Here is a 26,283-nt window from a genome sequence, read left to right on the forward strand (position 1 = left end):
ATTCCATTCCATTCAATTCCATTCCATTCAATTCGGGTTCATTCAAATACATTCTGTTCCATTCCATTCCATTCCATTCCTTTCCATTCCATTCAATTCTGGTTCATTCAAATACATTCTGTTCCATTCCATTCCATTCCATTCTATTACATTCCATTCCATTCCACTCGGGTTTATTCCATTCCATTCCATTCTATTCCATTCCATTCCATTCCATACCATTGCACTACATTCCACTCCACTCGGGTTGATTCCTTTCCATTCCATTTCATTACATTCCGTTCCATTCCACTCCAGTTGCTTCAATACCATTGTACTCCATTCCATTCCATTCCATTCCATACCATTCCATTCTGCTCGGGTTGAATCAATTCCATTCCATTCCATTCCAGTCCATTCCAGATGACTCAATTCCTTTCTATTCCATTCCATTCCATTCCACTCCATTACATTCCATTCCATTCCATTCCATTCCACTCGGGTTGATTCATTTCCATTCTATTGGGTTTCACTCCATTCCATTCCATTCCATTCCATTCCATTCCATTCCATTCCATTCTATTCCATTCATTTCCACTCGTGCTGATTCAATTCCATTCTATTGCATTTCACTCCATTCCATTCCATTCTATTCCACTCGAGTGGATTCCATTCCATTCTATTGCATTCCATTTAATTCCATTGCATTTTGCAAGAGTGGATTCCATACCATTCTAATGCATTCCTTTCCTATCCAATCCATTCCATTCCCTTCTATTCCATTCCATTCCACTCGGGTTGATTCAATTACATTCTACTGCATTTCACTCTATTCCATTCCATTCCATTCCATTCCATTCCATTCCATTCGGGTTGATTCAATTCCATTGTGTTCCATTCCATTCCATTCCATTCCATTCCATTCCACTCTGGTTGATTCCATTCCGTTAAATTCCATTCCACTAGGGTTGATTCCATTCCATTCAATTCCATTTGATTCCATTCCATACCGTTCCATTTCATTCCATTCCATTCCAATTGGTTCAATTTCATTCTATTCCATTGCATTCCATTCCATTTCGTTCCATTCCATTCCACATGTCTTTATTCAATTCCATTCTATTCCATTCCATTCCATTCCATTCCACTCCCTTCCACTCAGGTTGATTCAATTCCATTCCATTCCATTCCATTCCAATCCATTCCTTTCCATTATATTACATTCGATTCCATTCCATTCCATTCGAGTTGTTTCAATTCCTTTGCATTCCATTGCATTCCATGCCATTCCACTCTGGTTTATTCAATTCCATTCTACTCCATTCAATTCCGGTCAATTCCAGTCAGGTTGATTCAATTCAATTCCATTCCATTCCATTCCATTCATTCCCATTTCATTATTTTCCATTCCATTCCATTCCATTCCATTCCATTCCATTCCATTCCATTCATTCGCATTTCATTCTATCCCATCCCATTCTATTACACTCGGGTTGATTCCATTCCATTCCATTCCATTCCATTCCTATCGATTAAATGCCATTCTATTCCATTCCATTCTATTCCATTCCATTCCATTCTATTCCATTCCATTCCATTACAGTTGTTTCCATGACATTCCTTTCCATTCCATTCCATTCCACTCGGGTTGATTCATTTCCATTCTATTGGGTTTCACTCCATTCCATTCCATTCCATTCCATTCCATTCCATTCTATTCCATTCATTTCCACTCATGCTGATTCAATTCCATTCTATTGCATTTCACTCCATTCCATTCCATTCTATTCCACTCGAGTGGATTCCATTCCATTCTATTGCATTCCATTTAATTCCATTCCATTTTGCAAGAGTGGATTCCATACCATTCTAATGCATTCCTTTCCTATCCAATCCATTCCATTCCCTTCTATTCCATTCCATTCCACTCGGGTTGATTCAATTACATTGTACTGCATTCCATTCCATTCCATTCCATTCCATTCCATTCCATTCCATTCCATTCGGGTTGATTCAATTCCATTGTGTTCCATTCCATTCCTTTCCATTCCATTCGACTCCGGTTGATTCCATTCCGTTAAATTCCATTCCACTAGGGTTGATTCCATTCCATTCAATTCCATTTGATTCCATTCCATACCATTCCATTTCATTGCATTCCATTCCAATTGGTTCAATTTCATTCTATTCCATTGCATTCCATTCCATTTCATTCCATTCCATTCCACATGTCTTTATTCAATTCCATTCTATTCCATTCCATTCTATTCCATTCCACTCCCTTCCACTCAGGTTGATTCAATTCCATTCCATTCCATTCCATTCCAATCCATTCCTTTCCATTATATTACATTCGATTCCATTCCATTCCATTCGAGTTGTTTCAATTCCTTTGCATTCCATTGCATTCCATGCCATTCCACTCTGGTTTATTCAATTCCATTCTACTCCAATCAATTCCAGTCAATTCCAGTCAGGTTGATTCAATTCAATTCCATTCCATTCCATTCCATTCATTCCCATTTCATTATTTTCCATTCCATTCCATTCCATTCCATTCCATTCCATTCCATTCCATTCCATTCATTCTCATTTCATTCTATCCCATCCCATTCTATTACACTCGGGTTGATTCCATTCCATTCCATTCCATTCCATTCCTATCGATTAAATGCCATTCTATTCCATTCCATTCTATTCCATTCCATTCCATTCTATTCCATTCCATTCCATTCCAGTTGTTTCCATGACATTCCTTTCCATTCCATTCCATTCCACTCGGGTTGATTCATTTCCATTCTATTGGGTTTCACTCCATTCCATTCCATTCCATTCCATTCCATTCCATTCTATTCCATTCATTTCCACTCATGCTGATTCAATTCCATTCTATTGCATTTCACTCCATTCCATTCCATTCTATTCCACTCGAGTGGATTCCATTCCATTCTATTGCATTCCATTTAATTCCATTCCATTTTGCAAGAGTGGATTCCATACCATTCTAATGCATTCCTTTCCTATCCAATCCATTCCATTCCCTTCTATTCCATTCCATTCCACTCGGGTTGATTCAATTACATTGTACTGCATTTCACTCTATTCCATTCCATTCCATTCCATTCCATTCCATTCCATTCCATTCCATTCGGGTTGATTCAATTCCATTGTGTTCCATTCCATTCCTTTCCATTCCATTCGACTCCGGTTGATTCCATTCCGTTAAATTCCATTCCACTAGGGTTGATTCCATTCCATTCAATTCCATTTGATTCCATTCCATACCATTCCATTTCATTGCATTCCATTCCAATTGGTTCAATTTCATTCTATTCCATTGCATTCCATTCCATTTCATTCCATTCCATTCCACATGTCTTTATTCAATTCCATTCTATTCCATTCCATTCTATTCCATTCCACTCCCTTCCACTCAGGTTGATTCAATTCCATTCCATTCCAATCCGTTCCTTTCCTTTATATTACATTCGATTCCATTCCATTCCATTCGAGTTGTTTAAATTCCTTTGCATTCCATTGCATTCCATTCCATTCCACTCTGGTTTATTCAATTCCATTCTACTCCAATCAATTCCATTCAATTCCAGTCAGGTTGATTCAATTCAATTCCATTCCATTCCATTCCATTCATTTCCATTTCATTATTTTCCATCCCATTCCATTCCATTCCATTCCATTCATTCCCATTTCATTCTATCCCATCCCATTCTATTACACTCGGGTTGATTCCATTCCATTCCATTCCATTCCTATCGATTAAATGCCATTCTATTCCATTCCATTCTATTCCATTCCATTCCATTCTATTCCATTCCATTCCATTCAAGTTGTTTCCATGACATTCCTTTCCATTCCATTCCATTCCATTCCATTCCAGTTGATTCTATTCCGTTCTATTCCATTCCATTCCATTCCATTCCATTCCATTTCATCCCATTCCATTCCATTCCAGTTGATTCAATTCCATTCTTTTCCATTCCATTCCATTCCATTCCACTCCTTTACATTCCATTCCAGTCAATTCCACTCCATTCGACTCCATTCTACTCGGGTTTATTCCATTCCATTCCATTCCATTCCATTCCATTCCATTTCACTTGATTCAATTCCTTTCTATTCCATTCCATTCAATTCCATTCAAGTTCATTATTTCCATTCTTCTCCATTCCATTCCATTCCATTCCTTTCCATTCCATTCGGGTTCATTCAAATACATTGTGTTCCATTCCATTCCATTCCATTCTATTCCATTCCATTCCATTCCACTCGGGTTTATTCCATTCCATTACATTCTATTCCATTCAATTGCATTCCATACCATTGCAGTACGTTCCACTCTACTAGGGTTGATTCCTTTCCATTCCATTCTATTCCATTCTATTCCATTCCTTTCCTTTCCATTCCAATCGGGTTGATTCCATTCCTTTCCATTTCATTCCATTCCATTCCATTCCATTACTCTCGAGTTTATTCACTTCCATTCCATTCCATTCCATTCCATTCCATTCCACTTGATTCAATTCCCTTCTATTCGATTCCATTCAATTCCATTCCAGTTCGTTCATTTGCATTCTACTCCATTCCATTCCATTCCATTCGGGTTGATTCAATTACATTCTGTTCCATTCCATTCCATTCCATTCCACTCGGGTTTACTCCATTTCAATCCATTCCTAACCATTCCGTTCCATTCCACTCCACTCGGGTTGATTCCTTTCCATTTCATTGCATTCCGTTCTTTTTCATTCCTTTCCATTCCATTCCACTCGGATTGATTCCATTCCATTCCGTTCCATTCTTTTCCTTTCCATTCCATTCCATTACATTCTGTTCCATTCCACTCGGGTTGATTCCATTCCATTCCATTCCATTCCATTCCATTTCATTCCATTTAATTCCATTCCATTCCATTCCATTCCATTCCATTCCATTCCATTCCATTTCATTTCATTCCATTCTATTCCATTCCATTACATTCCCCTCGTGTTGATTCCATTCCATTCCATACTATTCCATTCCTTTCCATTCCACTCGGGTTGATCGAATTCCATGCATTCCATTCCATTCCATTCCATTCCATTCCATTCCATTCCATTGCATTCCATTTCATTCGATTCCACTCGGTTTGATTCAATTCCATTCTATTTCATTCCAATCCATTCCATTCCATTCCATTCCACTCGGGTTGATTCACTTCCATTCCATTCCATTCCATTCCATTCCATTCCATTCCACTCGGGTTGATTCATTTCCATTCTATTGGGTTTCACTCCATTCCATTCCATTCCATTACATTACATTACGTTACATTCCATTCAATTCCACTCGTGCTGATTCAATTCCATTCTATTGCATTTCACTCCATTCCATTCCATTCTATTCCACTCGAGTCGAATCCATTCCATTCTATTGCATTCCATTTAATTCCATTCCATTTTGCAAGAATGGATTCCATAACATTCTAATGCATTCCATTTAATTCCATTCCATTTTGCAAGAGTGGATTCCATACCATTCTAATGCATTCCTTTCCATTCCAGTCCATTCCATTCCCTTCTATTCCATTCCATTCCACTCGAGTTAATTCAATTACATTCTACTGCATTTCACTCTATTCCATTCCATTCCATTCCATTCCATTCCATTCCATTCCATTCCATTCCACTCGGGTTGATTCAATTCCATTGTGTTCCATTCCATTCCATTCCATTCCATTCCATTCCACTCCGGTTGATTCCATTCCGTTAAATTCCATTCAACTAGGGTTGATTCCATTCCATTCAATTCCATTCCATACCATTCCATTTCATTTCATTCCATTCCATTCCATTCCAATTGGTTCAATTTCATTCTATTCCATTGCATTCCATTCCATTTCATTCCATTCCATTCCACATGGCTTTATTCAATTCCATTCTATTCCATTCCATTCCATTCCATTCCATTCCGTTCCACTCAGGTTGATTCCATTCCATTCCATTCCATTCCATTCCATTCCAATCCATTCCTTTCCATTTTATTACATTAGATTCCATTCCATTCCATTCCACTCTGGTTTATTCAATTCCATTCTACTCCATTCATTTCCATTCAATTCCAGTCAGGTTGATTCAATTCCATTCTATTCCATTCCATTCCATTCCATTCATTCCCAGTTCATTATATTCCATCCCATTCCATTCCATTCGATTCCATTCCATTCATTCCCATTTCATTCTATTCCATCTCATTCTATTACACTCGGGTGGATTCAATTCCTTTACATTCCATTCCTTTCCATTCCATTCCATTCCATTCCATTTCATTCCTATTGGTTAAATGCCATTCTATTCCATTCCATTCTATTCCATTCCATTCCATTCCAGTTGTTTCCATGACATTCCTTTCCATTCCATTCCATTCCATTCCATTCCAGTTTGTTCTATTCCGTTCTATTCCATTCCATTCCATTCCATTCCATTCCATTCCATTTCATCCCATTCCATTCCATTCCAGCTGATTCAATTCCATTCTTTTCCATTCCATTCCATTCCACTCCATTACATTCCATTCCAATGAATTCCACTCCATTCGATTCCATTCTACTCGGGTTAATTCCATTCCATTCCATTCCACTTGATTCAATTCCTTTCTATTCCATTCCATTCAATTCCATTCCAGTTCATTATTTCCATTCTTCTCCATTCCATTCCATTCCATTCCATTCCTTTCCATTCCATTCCATTCCATTCAATTCGGGTTCATTCAAATACATTCTGTTCCATTCCATTCCATTCCATTCCTTTCCATTCCATTCAATTCTGGTTCATTCAAATACATTCTGTTCCATTCCATTCCATTCAATTCCTTTCCATTCAATTCGGGTTCATTCAAATACATTCTGTTCCATTCCATTCCATTCCATTCCTTTCCATTCCATTCAATTCTGGTTCATTCAAATACATTCTGTTCCATTCCATTCCATTCCATTCTATTACATTCCATTCCATTCCACTCGGGTTTATTCCATTCCATTCCATTCTATTCCATTCCATTCCATTCCATACCATTGCAATACATTCCACTCCATTCCATTCCATTCCATACCATTGCACTACATTCCACTCCACTCGGGTTGATTCCTTTCCATTCCATTTCATTACATTCCGTTCCATTCCACTCCAGTTGCTTCAATACCATTGTACTCCATTCCATTCCATTCCATTCCTTTCCATTCCATTCCATTCCATTCCATTCTGCTCGGGTTGAATCAATTCCATTCCATTCCATTCCAGTCCATTCCAGATGACTCAATTCCTTTCTATTCCATTCCATTCCATTCCACTCCATTCCATTCCATTCCATTCCATTCCAATTGGGATGATTCCATTCCATTCTATTCCACTCGGGTTGATTCATTTCCATTCTATTGGGTTTCACTCCATTCCATTCCATTCCATTCCATTCATTTCCACTCGTGCTGATTCAATTCCATTCTATTGCATTTCACTCCATTCCATTCCATTCTATTCCACTCGAGTGGATTCCATTCCATTCTATTGCATTCCATTTAATTCCATTCCATTTTGCAAGAGTGGATTCCATACCATTCTAATGCATTCCTTTCCTATCCAATCCATTCCATTCCCTTCTATTCCATTCCATTCCACTCGGGTTGATTCAATTACATTGTACTGCATTTCACTCTATTCCATTCCATTCCATTCCATTCCATTCCATTCCATTCGGGTTGATTCAATTCCATTGTGTTCCATTCCATTCCTTTCCATTCCATTCGACTCCGGTTGATTCCATTCCGTTAAATTCCATTCCACTAGGGTTGATTCCATTCCATTCAATTCCATTTGATTCCATTCCATACCATTCCATTTCATTGCATTCCATTCCAATTGGTTCAATTTCATTCTATTCCATTGCATTCCATTCCATTTCATTCCATTCCATTCCACATGTCTTTATTCAATTCCATTCTATTCCATTCCATTCTATTCCATTCCACTCCCTTCCACTCAGGTTGATTCAATTCCATTCCATTCCAATCCGTTCCTTTCCTTTATATTACATTCGATTCCATTCCATTCCATTCGAGTTGTTTAAATTCCTTTGCATTCCATTGCATTCCATTCCATTCCACTCTGGTTTATTCAATTCCATTCTACTCCAATCAATTCCATTCAATTCCAGTCAGGTTGATTCAATTCAATTCCATTCCATTCCATTCCATTCATTTCCATTTCATTATTTTCCATCCCATTCCATTCCATTCATTCCCATTTCATTCTATCCCATCCCATTCTATTACACTCGGGTTGATTCCATTCCATTCCATTCCATTCCTATCGATTAAATGCCATTCTATTCCATTCCATTCTATTCCATTCCATTCCATTCTATTCCATTCCATTCCATTCAAGTTGTTTCCATGACATTCCTTTCCATTCCATTCCATTCCATTCCATTCCAGTTGATTCTATTCCGTTCTATTCCATTCCATTCCATTCCATTTCATCCCATTCCATTCCATTCCAGTTGATTCAATTCCATTCTTTTCCATTCCATTCCATTCCATTCCACTCCTTTACATTCCATTCCAGTCAATTCCACTCCATTCGATTCCATTCTACTCGGGTTTATTCCATTCCATTCCATTCCATTCCATTCCATTCCATTTCACTTGATTCAATTCCTTTCTATTCCATTCCATTCAATTCCATTCAAGTTCATTATTTCCATTCTTCTCCATTCCATTCCATTCCATTCCTTTCCATTCCATTCGGGTTCATTCAAATACATTGTGTTCCATTCCATTCCATTCCATTCTATTCCATTCCATTCCATTCCACTCGGGTTTATTCCATTCCATTACATTCTATTCCATTCAATTGCATTCCATACCATTGCAGTACGTTCCACTCTACTAGGGTTGATTCCTTTCCATTCCATTCTATTCCATTCTATTCCATTCCTTTCCTTTCCATTCCAATCGGGTTGATTCCATTCCTTTCCATTTCATTCCATTCCATTCCATTCCATTACTCTCGAGTTTATTCACTTCCATTCCATTCCATTCCATTCCATTCCATTCCACTTGATTCAATTCCCTTCTATTCGATTCCATTCAATTCCATTCCAGTTCGTTCATTTGCATTCTACTCCATTAAATTCCATTCCATTCGGGTTGATTCAATTACATTCTGTTCCATTCCATTCCATTCCATTCCACTCGGGTTTACTCCATTTCAATCCATTCCTAACCATTCCGTTCCATTCCACTCCACTCGGGTTGATTCCCTTCCATTTCATTGCATTCCGTTCTTTTTCATTCCTTTCCATTCCATTCCACTCGGATTGATTCCATTCCATTCCGTTCCATTCTTTTCCTTTCCATTCCATTCCATTACATTCTGTTCCATTCCACTCGGGTTGATTCCATTCCATTCCATTCCATTCCATTCCATTCCATTCCATTCCATTCCATTCTATTCCATTCCATTACATTCCCCTCGTGTTGATTCCATTCCATTCCATACTATTCCATTCCTTTCCATTCCACTCGGGTTGATCGAATTCCATGCATTCCATTCCATTCCATTCCATTCCATTCCATTCCATTCCATTGCATTCCATTTCATTCGATTCCACTCGGTTTGATTCAATTCCATTCTATTTCATTCCAATCCATTCCATTCCATTCCATTCCACTCGGGTTGATTCACTTCCATTCTATTCCATTCCATTCCATTCCATTCCATTCCATTCCATTCCATTCCACTCGGGTTGATTCATTTCCATTCTATTGGGTTTCACTCCATTCCATTCCATTCCATTACACTACGTTACATTCCATTCAATTCCACTCGTGCTGATTCAATTCCATTCCATTGAATTTCACTCCATTCCATTCCATTCTATTCCACTCGAGTCGAATCCATTCCATTCTATTGCATTCCATTTAATTCCATTCCATTTTGCAAGAGTGGATTCCATAACATTCTAATGCATTCCATTTAATTCCATTCCATTTTGCAAGAGTGGATTCCATACCATTCTAATGCATTCCTTTCCATTCCAGTCCATTCCATTCCCTTCTATTCCATTCCATTCCACTCGAGTTAATTCAATTACATTCTACTGCATTTCACTCTATCCATTCCATTCCATTCCATTCCATTCCATTCCATTCCATTCCATTCCACTCGGGTTGATTCAATTCCATTGTGTTCCATTCCATTCCATTCCATTCCATTCCATTCCACTCCGGTTGATTCCATTCCGTTAAATTCCATTCAACTAGGGTTGATTCCATTCCATTCAATTCCATTCCATACCATTCCATTTCATTTCATTCCATTCCATTCCATTCCAATTGGTTCAATTTCATTCTATTCCATTGCATTCCATTCCATTTCATTCCATTCCATTCCACATGGCTTTATTCTATTCCATTCTATTCCATTCCATTCCATTCCATTCCATTCCGTTCCACTCAGGTTGATTCCATTCCATTCCATTCCATTCCATTCCATTCCAATCCATTCCTTTCCATTTTATTACATTAGATTCCATTCCATTCCATTCCACTCTGGTTTATTCAATTCCATTCTACTCCATTCATTTCCATTCAATTCCAGTCAGGTTGATTCAATTCCATTCTATTCCATTCCATTCCATTCCATTCATTCCCATTTCATTATATTCCATCCCATTCCATTCCATTCGATTCCATTCCATTCATTCCCATTTCATTCTATTCCATCTCATTCTATTACACTCGGGTGGATTCAATTCCTTTACATTCCATTCCTTTCCATTCCATTCCATTCCATTCCATTTCATTCCTATTGGTTAAATGCCATTCTATTCCATTCCATTCTATTCCATTCCATTCCATTCCAGTTGTTTCCATGACATTCCTTTCCATTCCATTCCATTCCATTCCATTCCAGTTTGTTCTATTCCGTTCTATTCCATTCCATTCCATTCCATTCCATTCCATTCCATTCCATTTCATCCCATTCCATTCCATTCCAGCTGATTCAATTCCATTCTTTTCCATTCCATTCCATTCCACTCCATTACATTCCATTCCAATGAATTCCACTCCATTCGATTCCATTCTACTCGGGTTAATTCCATTCCATTCCATTCCACTTGATTCAATTCCTTTCTATTCCATTCCATTCAATTCCATTCCAGTTCATTATTTCCATTCTTCTCCATTCCATTCCATTCCATTCCATTCCTTTCCATTCCATTCCATTCCATTCAATTCGGGTTCATTCAAATACATTCTGTTCCATTCCATTCCATTCCATTCCTTTCCATTCCATTCAATTCTGGTTCATTCAAATACATTCTGTTCCATTCCATTCCATTCAATTCCATTCCATTCAATTCGGGTTCATTCAAATACATTCTGTTCCATTCCATTCCTTTCCATTCCATTCAATTCTGGTTCATTCAAATACATTCTGTTCCATTCCATTCCATTCCATTCTATTACATTCCATTCCATTCCACTCGGGTTTATTCCATTCCATTCCATTCTATTCCATTCCATTCCATTCCATACCATTGCACTACATTCCACTCCACTCGGGTTGATTCCTTTCCATTCCATTTCATTACATTCCGTTCCATTCCACTCCAGTTGCTTCAATACCATTGTACTCCATTCCATTCCATTCCATTCCATTCCATTCCATTCCATTCCATTCCATTCCATTCTGCTCGGGTTGAATCAATTCCATTCCATTCCATTCCAGTCCATTCCAGATGACTCAATTCCTTTCTATTCCATTCCATTCCATTCCACTCCATTCCATTCCATTCCATTCCATTCCAATTGGGATGATTCCATTCCATTCTATTCCACTCGGGTTGATTCATTTCCATTCTATTGGGTTTCACTCCATTCCATTCCATTCCATTCCATTCATTTCCACTCGTGCTGATTCAATTCCATTCTATTGCATTTCACTCCATTCCATTCCATTCTATTCCACTCGAGTGGATTCCATTCCATTCTATTGCATTCCATTTAATTCCATTCCATTTTGCAAGAGTGGATTCCATACCATTCTAATGCATTCCTATCCATTCCAATCCATTCCATTCCCTTCTATTCCATTCCATTCCACTCTAGTTAATTCAGTTACATTCTACTGCATTTCACTCTATTCCATTCCATTCCATTCCATTCCACTCGGGTTGATTCAATTCCATTGTGTTCCATTCCATTCCTTTCCATTCCATTCAATTCTGGTTCATTCAAATACATTCTGTTCCATTCCATTCCATTCAATTCCATTCCATTCAATTCGGGTTCATTCAAATACATTCTGTTCCTTTCCATTCCATTCCATTCCTTTCCATTCCATTCAATTCTGGTTCATTCAAATACATTCTGTTCCATTCCATTCCATTCCATTCTATTACATTCCATTCCATTCCACTCGGGTTTATTCCATTCCATTCCATTCTATTCCATTCCATTCCATTCCATACCATTGCACTACATTCCACTCCACTCGGGTTGATTCCTTTCCATTCCATTTCATTACATTCCGTTCCATTCCACTCCAGTTGCTTCAATACCATTGTACTCCATTCCATTCCATTCCATTCCATTCCATTCCATTCCATTCCATTCTGCTCGGGTTGAATCAATTCCATTCCATTCCATTCCAGTCCATTCCAGATGACTCAATTCCTTTCTATTCCATTCCATTCCATTCCACTCCATTCCATTCCATTCCATTCCATTCCAATTGGGATGATTCCATTCCATTCTATTCCACTCGGGTTGATTCATTTCCATTCTATTGGGTTTCACTCCATTCCATTCCATTCCATTCCATTCATTTCCACTCGTGCTGATTCAATTCCATTCTATTGCATTTCACTCCATTCCATTCCATTCTATTCCACTCGAGTGGATTCCATTCCATTCTATTGCATTCCATTTAATTCCATTCCATTTTGCAAGAGTGGATTCCATACCATTCTAATGCATTCCTATCCATTCCAATCCATTCCATTCCCTTCTATTCCATTCCATTCCACTCGGGTTGATTCAATTACATTGTACTGCATTTCACTCTATTCCATTCCATTCCATTCCATTCCATTCCATTCCATTCCATTCCATTCGGGTTGATTCAATTCCATTGTGTTCCATTCCATTCCTTTCCATTCCATTCGACTCCGGTTGATTCCATTCCGTTAAATTCCATTCCACTAGGGTTGATTCCATTCCATTCAATTCCATTTGATTCCATTCCATACCATTCCATTTCATTGCATTCCATTCCAATTGGTTCAATTTCATTCTATTCCATTGCATTCCATTCCATTTCATTCCATTCCATTCCATTCCATTTCACTTGATTCAATTCCTTTCTATTCCATTCCATTCAATTCCATTCAAGTTCATTATTTCCATTCTTCTCCATTACATTCCATTCCATTCCTTTCCATTCCAATCCATTCCTTTCCATTTTATTACATTAGATTCCATTCCTTTCCATTCCACTCTGGTTTATTCAATTCCATTCTACTCCATTCATTTCCATTCAATTCCAGTCAGGTTGATTCAATTCCATTCTATTCCATTCCATTCCATTCCATTCATTCCCATTTCATTATATTCCATCCCATTCCATTCCATTCGATTCCATTCCGTTCATTCCCATTTCATTCTATTCCATCTCATTCTATTACACTCGGGTGGATTCAATTCCTTTACATTCCATTCCTTTCCATTCCATTCCATTCCATTCCATTTCATTCCTATTGGTTAAATGCCATTCTATTCCATTCCATTCTATTCCATTCCATTCCATTCCAGTTGTTTCCATGACATTCCTTTCCATTCCATTCCATTCCATTCCATTCCATTCCAGTTTGTTCTATTCCGTTCTATTCCATTCCATTCCATTCCATTTCATCCCATTCCATTCCATTCCAGCTGATTCAATTCCATTCTTTTCCATTCCATTCCATTCCACTCCATTACATTCCATTCCAATGAATTCCACTCCATTCGATTCCATTCTACTCGGGTTAATTCCATTCCATTCCATTCCACTTGATTCAATTCCTTTCTATTCCATTCCATTCAATTCCATTCCAGTTCATTATTTCCATTCTTCTCCATTCCATTCCATTCCATTCCATTCCTTTCTATTCCATTCCATTCCACTCTGGTTAATTCAGTTACATTCTACTGCATTTCACTCTATTCCATTCCATTCCATTCCATTCCACTCGGGTTGATTCAATTCCATTGTGTTCCATTCCATTCCATTCCATTCCACTCCGGTTGATTCCATTCCGTTAAATTCCATTCACCCAGGGTTGATTCCATTCCATTCAATTCCATTCGATTCCATTCCATACCATTCCATTTCATTCCATTCCATTTCATTCCATTCCATTCCAATTGGTTCAATTTCATTCTATACCATTGCATTCCATTCCATTTCATTCCATTCCATTCCACATGGCTTTATTCAATTCCATTCTATTCCATTCCATTCCATTCCATTCCGTTCCACTCAGGTTGATTCAATTCCATTCCATTCCATTCCAATCCATTCCTTTCCATTATATTACATTCGATTCCATTCCATTCCATTCGAGTTGTTTCAATTCCATTGCATTCGATTGCATTCCATTCCATTCCACTCTGGTTTATTCAATTCCATTCTACTCCATTCATTTCCATTCAATTCCAGTCAGGTTGATTCAATTCCATTCTATTCCATTCCATTCCATTCCATTCATTCCCATTTCATTATATTCCATCCCATTCCATTCCATTCCATTCCATTCATTCCCATTTCATTCTATTCCATCTCATTCTATTACACTCGGGTGGATTCAATTCCTTTACATTCCATTCCATTCCATTCCATTCCATTCCACTCCATTTCATTCCTATTGATTAAATGCCATTCTATTCCATTCCATTCCATTCCAGGTGTTTCCATGACATTCCTTTCCACTCCATTCCATTCCATTCCAGTTTGTTCTATTCCGTTCTATTCCATTCCATTACATTTCATCCCATTCCATTCCATTCCAGCTGATTCAATTCCATTCTTTTCCATTCCATTCCATTCCACTCCATTACATTCCATTCCAATCAATTCCACTCCATTCGATTCCATTCTACTCGGGTTAATTCCATTCCATTCCATTCCATTCCATTCCATTCCATTCCATTCCATTCCATTCCATTCCATTACACTTGATTCAATTCCTTTCTATTCCATTCCATTCAATTCCATTCCAGTTCATTATTTCCATTCTTCTCCATTCCATTCCATTCCATTCCTTTCCATTCCATTCCATTCCATTCCATTCGGGTTCATTCAAATACATTGTGTTCCATTCCATTCCATTGCATTCTATTCCATTCCATTCCACTCCACTCGGGTTTATTCCATTCCATTACATTCTATTCCATTCCATTCCATTCCATACCATTGCAGTACGTTCCACTCCACTCGGGTTGATTCCTTTCCATTCCATTCCATTCCATTCTATTCCATTCCTTTCCTTTCCATTCCAATCGGGTTGATTCCATTCCATTCTATTCCTTTCCATTCCATTTCATTACATTCCGTTCCATTCCACTCCAGTTGCTTCAATACCATTCTACTCCATTCCGTTCCATTCCATTCCATTCCATTCCATTCCATTCTGCTCGTGTTGATTCCATTCCATTCCATTCCATTCCAGTCCATTCCAGTTGACTCAATTCCTTTCTATTCCATTCCATTCCATTCCACTCCATTCCATTCCATTCCAATCCATTCCAATTGGGATGATTCCATTCCATTCTATTCCATTCCATTTCGTTCCATTCCATTCCATTACATTACGTTCGATTCCATTCCATTCCACTTGAGTTGATTCAATTCTATACTATTCCATTCCATTCCGTTTCATTCCATTCCATTCCATTCCATTCCATTCCATTCCATTAGATTCCATTTCATTCCATTCCATTGCATTTCATTCCATTTCATTCCATTCTATTGCATTCCCTTCCATTTCATTCCATTCCATTTCATTCCATTCCATTCCATTCCACTCCGTTCCATTCCATTCCATTCCATTACATTCCAGTCCATTCCATTCAACTAGTGTTGCTTCAATTCAATTCTATTCCATTCCATTCCATTCCTTTCCAGTCGATTCAATTCCGTCCCATTCCATTCCGTTCCATTCCATTCCATTCCAATCCATACTACTCTGGTTGATTCAATTCCATTCCATTCCATTCCACTCCATTCCATTCCATTCCTTTCCATTCCATTCCATTCCGTTCCATTCCAGTTGATTCAATTCCATTGTATGCCATTCCATTCCATTCCAATCCATTCCATTCCATTCCATTCCACTCCACTACATTCCATTCCATTCCGTTCCATTCCACTCCACTCCATTCCAATGCATTTCATTCCACTCCACTCCATTCCATCCCATTTCATTCCACTCCACTCCACTGAATTCCATTCCATTGCCCTCGGATTGATTCAATTCCATCCCATCCCATTCCATTCCATTCCATTCCAATCCACTCTGCTCGTGTTGATTCAATTCCATTCTATGCCATTCCATACCATTCCCTTCCATTCCATTGCATTCCATCGGGTTGATTCGATTCCATTCTATTCGTTTAAATTCCGTTCCATCCAGTTCCACACCGTTCCATTCCATTCCATTCCACTCGGGTTGATTCAATTTCATTCTATTCCATTCCATTCCATACCATTCCATTCCATTCCATTCCACTCGATTCAATTCCCTTCTATTCAATTCCATTCAATTCCATTCCAGTTCTTTCATTTGCATTCTACTCCATTCCATTCCATTCCATTCGGGTTGATTCAATTACATTCTGTTCCATTCCATTCCACTCGGGTTTACTCCATTTCATTCCATTCCTAACCATTCCATTCCATTCCACTCCACTCGGGTTGATTCCTTTCCATTTCATTGCATTCCGATCTTTTTCATTCCTTTCCATTCCATTCCACTCGGGTTGATTCCATTCCATTCCTTTCCATTCTTTTCCTTTCCTTTCCATTCCATTACATTCTGTTCCATTCCACTCGGGTTGATTCCATTCCATTCCATTCCATTCCATTTCATTCCATTTAATTCCATTCCATTCCATTCCATTCCATTTCATTCCATTCTATTCCATTCCATTACATTCCCCTCGTGTTGATTCCATTCCATTCCATTCCATTCCATTCCATTCTATTCCATTCCTTTCCATTCCACTCGGGTTGATTGAATTCCATGCATTCCATTCCATTCCATTCCATTCCATTTCATTCGATTCCACTTGGTTTGATTCAATTCCATTCTATTTCATTCCAATCCATTCCATTCCATTCCATTCCACTCGGGTTGATTCACTTCCATTCTATTCCATTGCATTCCACTCCATTCCATTCCACTCGGGTTGATTCATTTCCATTCTATTGGGTTTCACTCCATTCCATTCCATTCCATTGCATTACATTACATTACATTCATTTACACTCGTGCTGATTCAATTCCATTCTATTGCATTTCACTCCATTCCATTCCATTCTATTCCACTCGAGTGGATTCCATTCCATTCTATTGCATTCCATTTAATTCCATTCCATTTTGCAAGAGTGGATTCCATACCATTCTAATGCATTCCTTTCCATTCCAATCCATTCCATTCCCTTCTATTCCATTCCATTCCACTCGGGTTAATTCAATTACATTCTACTGCATTTCACTCTATTACATTCCATTCCATTCCATTCCACTCGGGTTGATTCAATTCTATTGTGTTCCATTCCATTCCATTCCATTCCATTCCATTCCACTCTGGTTGATTCCATTCCGTTAAATTCCATTCAACTAGGTTTGATTCCACTCCATTCAATTCCATTCGATTCCATTCCATACCATTCCATTTCATTCCATTCCATTCCATTCCATTGCATTCCATTCCAATTGGTTCAATTTCATTCTATTCCATTGCATTCCATTCCATTTCATTCCATTCCATTCCACATGGCTTTATTCAATTCCATTCTATTCCATTCCATTCCATTCCGTTCCACTCATGTTGATTCAATTCCATTCCATTCCATTCCATTCCAATCCATTCCTTTCCATTATATTACATTCGATTCCATTCCATTCCATTCGAGTTGTTTCAATTCCATTGCATTCCATTGCATTCGATTCCATTCCACTCCATTGCATTCCATTCCATTCCACTCTGGTTTATTCAATTCCATTCTACTCCATTCAATTCCATTCAATTCCACTCAGGTTGATTAAATTCCATTCTATTCCTTTCCATTCCATTCCATTCCATTCATTCCCATTTCATTATATTCCATCCCATTCCATTCCATTCCATTCCATTCATTCCCATTTCATTCTATCCCATCCCATTCTATTACACTCGGGTTGATTCAATTTCTTTTCATTGCATTGCATTCCATTCCATTTCATTCCTATTGATTAAATGCCATTCTATTCCATTCCATTCTATTCCATTCCATTCCATTCCAGTTGTTTCCATGACATTCCTTTCCATTCCATTCCATTCCATTCTATTCCATTTGGTTCTATTCCGTTCTATTCCATTCCATTCCATTCCATTCCATTTCATCCCATTCCATTCCATTCCAGCTGATTCAATTCCATTCTTTTCCATTCCATTCCTTTCCACTCCATTACATTCCATTCCAATCAATTCCACTCCATTCAATTCCATTCTACTTGGGTTTATTCCATTCCATTCCATTCCATTCCACTTGATTCAATTCCTTTCTATTCCATTCCATTCAATTCCATTCCAGTTCATTATTTCCATTCTTCTCCATTCCATTCCATTCCATTCCTTTCCATTCCATTCCATTCCATTCCATTCCATTCGGGTTCATTCAAATACATTGTGTTCCATTCCATTCCATTCCATTCCATTCGGGTTCATTCAAATACATTGTGTTCCATTCCATTCCATTCCATTCTATTCCATTCCATTCCATTCCACTCGGGTTTATTCCATTCCATTACATTCTATTCCATTCCATTCCATTCCATACCATTGCAGTACGTTCCACTCCACTCGGGTTGATTCCTTTCCATTCCGTTCCATTCCATTCTATTCCATTCCTTTCTTTTCCATTCCAATCGGGTTGATTCCATTCCATTCTATTCCTTTCCATTCCATTCCATTACATTCCGTTCCATTCCACTCCAGTTGCTTCAATACCATTCTATTCCATTCCATTCCATTACATTCCGTTCCATTCCACTCCAGTTGCTTCAATACCATTCTATTCCATTCCATTCCATTCCATTCCATTTCATTCCATTCCATTCCATTCTGCTCGGGTTGATTCAATTCCATTCCATTCCATTCCAGTCCTTTCCAGTTGATTCAATTCCTTTCTATTCCATTCCATTCCATTCCACTCCATTCCATTCCATTCCATTCCACTCCATTCCATTCCATTCCATTCCATTCCACTCCATTCCATTCCATTCCAATCCATTCCAATTGGGATGATTCCATTCCATTCTCTTCCATTCCATTCCATTCCATTCTGTTCGATTCCATTCCATTCCACTTGAGTTGATTCAATTCTATACTATTCCATTCCATTCCGTTTCATGCCATTCCATTCCATTCCATTCCATTCCATTAGATTCCATTTCATTCCATTCCATTCCATTTCATTCCATTTCATTCCATTCTATTGCATTCCCTACCATTTCATTCCATTCCATTTCATTCCATTCCATTCCATTCCATTCCATTCCACTCCATTCCATTCCATTCCATTCCACTCCATTCCATTCCATTCCATTCCATTCCATTCCATTCCACTCCATTCCATTCCATTCCAATCCATTCCAATTGGGATGATTCCATTCCATTCTTTTCCATTCCATTCCATTCCATTCTGTTCGATTCCATTCCATTCCACTTGAGTTGATTCAATTCTATACTATTCCATTCCATTCCGTTTCATGCCATTCCATTCCATTCCATTCCATTCCATTAGATTCCATTTCATTCCATTCCATTCCATTTCATTCCATTCCATTCCATTCCATTCCATTCCACTCTGTTCCGTTCCCTTCCATTACATTACATTCCAGTCCATTCCATTCAACTAGTGTTGCTTCAATTCAATTCTATTCCATTCCATTCCATTCCATTCCTTTCCAGCCGATTCAATTCCGTCCCATTCCATTCCGTTCCATTCCATTCCATTCCAATCCATATTACTCTGATTGATTCAATTCCATTCCATTCCACTCCATTCCATTCCATTCCTTTCCATTCCATTCCCTTCCATTCCAGTTGATTCAATTTCATTCTATTCCATTCCATTCCATACCATTCCATTCCATTCCCTTCCATTCCATTCCAATCCATTCCATTCCACTCCACATCACTCCATTCCATTCCATGCCAATCCATTCCACTCATGTTGATTCCATTTCATTCCATTCCATCGAATTCCATTCAATCCCATTCCATTCCACTCCATTCCACTCTGGTTGATTCAATTCCCTTCCATTCCATTCCATTCCATTCCATTTCAGTTGATTCAATTCTGTTCTATTCCATTCCATTCCATTCCATTCCATTCCACTCTCGTTGATTCCATTCCATTCCATTCCATTCCATTCCATTCCATTCCTTTCCATTCCATTCCAGTTGATTCAATTCCGTCCTATTCCATTTCATTCCATTCCACTCCATTTCATTCCATTACACTCGAGTTGATTCAATTCCATTCTATGCCATTCCTTTCACTTCCATTCCATTTCTCTCTGGTTGATTCAATTCCATTCTTTTCCATTTCATTCCATTCCATTCCATTCCGTTCCACTCGGGTTGATTCATTCCCATTCTATTGGGTTTCACTCCATTCCACTCCATTCCTTTCCATTCCATTCCATTCCATTCCATTCCATTCATTTCCACTCGCGTTGATTCAATTCCATTCTATTGAATTTCACTCCATGCCATTCCATTCCATTCCATTCCACTCGAGTGGATTCCATTCCATTCTATTGCATTCCATTCAATTCCACTCCATTTTGCAAGAGTGGATTCCATACCATTCTATTGCATTCCTTTCCATTCTACTCCATTCCTTTCCATTCCTTTCCATTCCATTTTCTTCTCTTCCATTCCAGTACACTCGGGTTGATTCAATTACATTCTACTGCATTTCACTCTATTCCATTCCGTTCCGTTCCGTTCCATTCCATTCCATTACACTAGGGTTGATTCAATTCCATTGTGTTCCATTCCATTCCATTCCATTCCATTCCATTCCACTCCGGTTGATTCCATTCCATACCATTCCTTTCCATTCCTTTCCATTCCATTCCATTCCATTCCAATTGATTCAATTCCATTCTATTCCATTTCATTCCATTTCATTTCATTCCATTCCATTCCATTCCATTCCTCTTGGATTGTCAAATCCATTCTATTCAATTCCATTCCATTCCATGCCATTTCATTCCATTCCATTCCACTAGTGTTGATTCAATTCAATTCCATTCAATTCAATTCCATTCCTTTCCATTCCACTCCATTCTGTCCCTTTCCATTCCATACCACTCTGTTTGATTCAATTCCATTCCATTACACTCCATTCTAATCCATTCCATTCCTTTCCATGCCATTCCATTCCATTCCGTTCCATTTCAATTGATTCAATTCCATTCCATTCCATTCCATTCCGTTCCATTCCATTCCATTCCCTTCCATTCCACTCGGGTTGATTAAATTCCATTCCATTCCATTCCATTCCCTTCCATTCCATTACACTCGGGTTGATTCAATTCCATGGTGTTCCGTTCCATTCCATTCCACTCCAGTTGATTCCATTCCGTTCCATTCCATTCCACTCGGTTTGATTCCATTCCATTCAATTCCATTCGATTCCTTTCCATACCATTCCATTTCATTCCATTCCATTCCACTTGGTTCAATTTCATTCTATTCCATTGCATTCCATTCCATTTCATTCCATTCCGTTCCACTTAGGTTTCTTCAATTCCATTCTATTCCATTCCATTCCATTGCATTCCATTCCATTCCATTCCGTTCCAATCAGGTTGATTCAATTCCATTCCAATCCATTCCATTCCATTCCAAACCTTTCCTTTCCATTGCATTACATTCGATTCCATTCCATTCCATTCCAGTTGTTTCAATTACATAGCATTCCATTCCATTCCATTCCTTTCCATTCCATTCCATTCATTCCCATTCCATTCCATTGCATCCCATTCTATTCCACTCGGGTTGATTCAATTCCTTTCCATTCGATTCCATTCCATTCCATTCATTCCCATTCCATTCCATTCCATCCCATTCTATTCCACTCGGGTAGATTCAATTCCTTTCCATTCCATTCCATTCTTTCTATTCCATTCCATTCCATTCCATTCCGGTTTTTTCCATGAAATTCCTTTCCATTGCCTTCCATTCCATTCCGTTCCATTCCAGTTGATTCTATTCCGTTCTATTCCATTCTATTCCATTCCATTCCATTCCATTCCAATCAATTCCACTCCATTCGATTCCATTCTACTCGTGTTTATTCCATTCCATTCCACTCCATTCCATTCCGTTCTATTCCATTCCATTCCACTTCATTCAATTTCTTTCTATTCCATACCATTCAATTCCATTCCAGTTCTTTCATTTCCATTCTACTCCCATTCCATTCCATTCCATTCCATTCCATTCATCTCGGGTTGATTCAATTACATTCTGTTCCATTCCATTCTATTCCATTCCATTGCATTCCACTCGGGTTTATTCCATTCCATTCCATTCCATACCATTGCAGTCCATTCCACTCCACTCGTGTTGATTCCTTTCCATTCCATTCCTTTCCGTTCTTTTCCATTCCTTTCCTTTCCATTCCACTCGGGTTTATTCCATTCCATTCCATTCCATTCTATTCCTTTCCGTTCCATTCCATTACATTCTGTTCCATTCCACTCCGGTTGCTTCAATACCATTCTATTCCATTCCTTTCCATTGCATTCCATTCCATTCCATTCCGCTCGGGTTGATTCAATTCCATTCCATTCCATTACAGTCCATTACAGTTGATTCAATTACATTCTATTCCATTCCATTCCACTCCATTCCATTCCATTCCATTCCATTCCATTCCAATCCATTCCACATGGGATGATTCCATTCCATTCTATTCCATTCCATTCCATTCCAATCTATTCCATTACATTACATTACGTTCGATTCCTTTCCATTCCACTTGGGTTGATTCTATTCTATACTATTCCATTCCATTCCATTTCATTTCATTCCATTCCATTCCATTCCATACCATTCCGTTGCATTCCATTTAATTCCATTGCATTCCATTCCTTTCCATTCCACTCCATTTAATTCCATTCCATTTCATTTCATTCCATTCCATTCCATTCCATTCCATTGCATTCCATCCCATTCCATTTCATTCCATTCCATTTCATTCCATTTCATTCCATTCCATTGCTTTAAATTCCTTTTCATTCCATTCCATTCCATTCCATTCCATACCATTCCATACCATTACATTCCCCTCGGGTTGATTCCATTCCATTCCATTCAATTCTATTCCATTCCTTTCCATTCCACTTGGGTTGATTGAATTCTATTGCATTCCTTTCCATTCCATTCCATTCCATTGCATTCCATTCCATTCCATTCCATTCCACTGGGGTTGATTCAATTTCATTCTATTCCATTCCATTCCATTCCATTCCATTCCATTCCATTCCATTCCACTCCATTCCATTCCATTCCACTCCATTCCATTCCATTCCATTCGGGTTCATTCAATTCCATTCTATTCCATTCCATTCCATTCCATTCCATTCCATTCCATTCCATTCCATTCCATTCGGGTTCATTCAATTCCATTCTATTCCATTCCATTCCATTCCATTCCATTCAACTAGTGTTGATTCAATTCAATTCCATTGCATTTCATACCATTCCTTTCCAGTCGATTCCATTCCATTCCATTGCATTCCATTCCATTCCAATCCATATCACTCTGTTTGATTCAATTCCATTCCATTCCACTCCATTCCATTCCATTCCATTCCATTCCGTTCCTTTCCCTTCCATTCCATTCCATTCCGTTCCATTCCAGTTGATTCAATTCCATTGTATTCCATTCCATTCCACTCCATTCCATTCCATTTCATTCCACTCCATTCCATTCCATTCCATTCCATTGCCCTTGGATTGATTCAAATCCATCCCATTCCATTCCATTCCAATCCACTCCGCTCGTGTTGATTCATTTCCATTCTATGCCATTCCATACCATTCCATTCCATACAGTTGGTTCAATTTCATTCTTCTCCATTCCATTCCATTCCATTCCCCTCCATTTCATTCCATTCCATTCTATTCCATTCCATTCAATCGGGTTGATTCAATACCATTCTATTCGTTTCTATTCCGTTCCATTCAGTTCCACTCCATTCCATTCCATTCCATTCCACTCGGCTTGATTCAATTTCATTCTATTCCATTCCATTCCATACCATTCCATTCCATTCCATTCCCTTCCATTCCATTCCAATCCATTCCATTCCACTCCACATCACTCCATTCCATTCCATTCCAATCCATTCCACTCAGGTTGATTCCATTCTATTCCATTCCATTCTATTCCATTCAATCCCATTCCATTCCACTCCATTCCACTCGGGTTCATTGAATTGCATTCCATTCCACTCGAGTTCATTCCATTCCATTCCATTCCATTCCATTCCATTCCTTTTCATCCCATTCCATTCCATTCCATTCCATTCCAATCAATTCCACTCCATTCGATTCCATTCTACTCGGGTTTATTCCATTCCATTCCGTTCCATTCCATTCCATTCCACTTCATTCAATTCCATTCTATTCCATACCATTCAATTCCATTCCAGTTCATTCATTTCTATTCTACTCCCATTCCATTCCATTCCATTACATTACATTCAACTCGCGTTGATTCAATTACATTCTGTTCCAATCCATTCTATTCCATTCCATTGCATTCCACTCGGGTTTATTCCATTCCATTCCATTCCATACCATTGCATTCCATTCCACTCCACTCGTGTTCATTCCTTTCCATTCCATTCCATTCAATTCTTTTCCATTCCTTTCCATTCCACTACGGTTAATTCCATTCCATTCCATTCCATTCTATTCCTTTCCATTCCATTCCATTAAATTCTGTTCCATTCCACTCCGGTTGCTTCAATACCATTCTATTCCATTCCATTCCATTCCATTGCATTCCATTCCATTCCATTCCGCTCGTGTTGATTCAACTCCATTCCATTCCATTACAGTGCATTCCAGTTGATTCAATTACATTCTATTCCATTCCATTCCACTCCATTCCATTCCATTCCAATCCATTCCATTCCACTCCACATCACTCCATTTCATTCCATTCGAATCCATTCCACTCAGGTTGATTCCATTCTATTCCATTCCATTCTATTCCGTTAAATCCCATTCCATTCCACTCCATTCCACTCGGGTTCATTGAATTCCATTCCATTCCACTCGGTTTCATTCCATTCCATTCCATTCCTTTTCATCCCATTCCATTCCATTCCATTCCAATCAATTCCACTCCATTCGATTCCATTCTACTCGGGTTTATTCAATTCCATTTCTTTCCATTCCATCCCATTCCGTTCCGTTCCATTCCATTCCATTCCACTTCATTCAATTCCATTCTATTCCATACCATTCAATTCCATTCCAGTTCATTCATTTCCATTCTACTCCCATTCAATTCCACTCCATTCCATTACATTCAACTCACGTTGATTCAATTACATTCTGTTCCAATCCATTCTATTCCATTCCATTGCATTCCACTCGGGTTTATTCCATTCCATTCCATTCCATACCATTGCAGTCCATTCCACACCACTCGTGTTCATTCCTTTCCATTCCATTCCATTCCGTTCTTTTCCATTCCTTTCCTTTCCATTCCACTAGGGTTAATTCCGTTCCATTCCATTCCATTCTATTCCTTTCCATTCCATTCCATTAAATTCTGTTCCATTCCACTCCGGTTGCTTCAATACCATTCTATTCCATTCCATTCCATTCCATTGCATTCCATTCCGTTCCATTCCGCTCGGGTTGATTCATTTACATTCCATTCCATTACAGTCCATTCCAGT

At 38.5% G+C, this 26,283-nt stretch overlaps 1 long non-coding RNA gene across 1 annotated transcript in view; it reads right to left on the bottom strand.

Moving 5' to 3' along the window:
* LOC134808665 (uncharacterized) overlaps nucleotides 1–26,283 on the bottom strand; it is a 164,090-nt gene that overhangs the window by 82,542 nt on the left and 55,265 nt on the right. The gene's annotated exons all lie outside the window — the stretch shown is intronic.

This window comes from Pan troglodytes, chromosome 17 (genome assembly GCF_028858775.2).
Source record: "Pan troglodytes isolate AG18354 chromosome 17, NHGRI_mPanTro3-v2.0_pri, whole genome shotgun sequence".
In the NCBI taxonomy this organism is placed as follows: Eukaryota; Metazoa; Chordata; class Mammalia; order Primates; family Hominidae; genus Pan; species Pan troglodytes.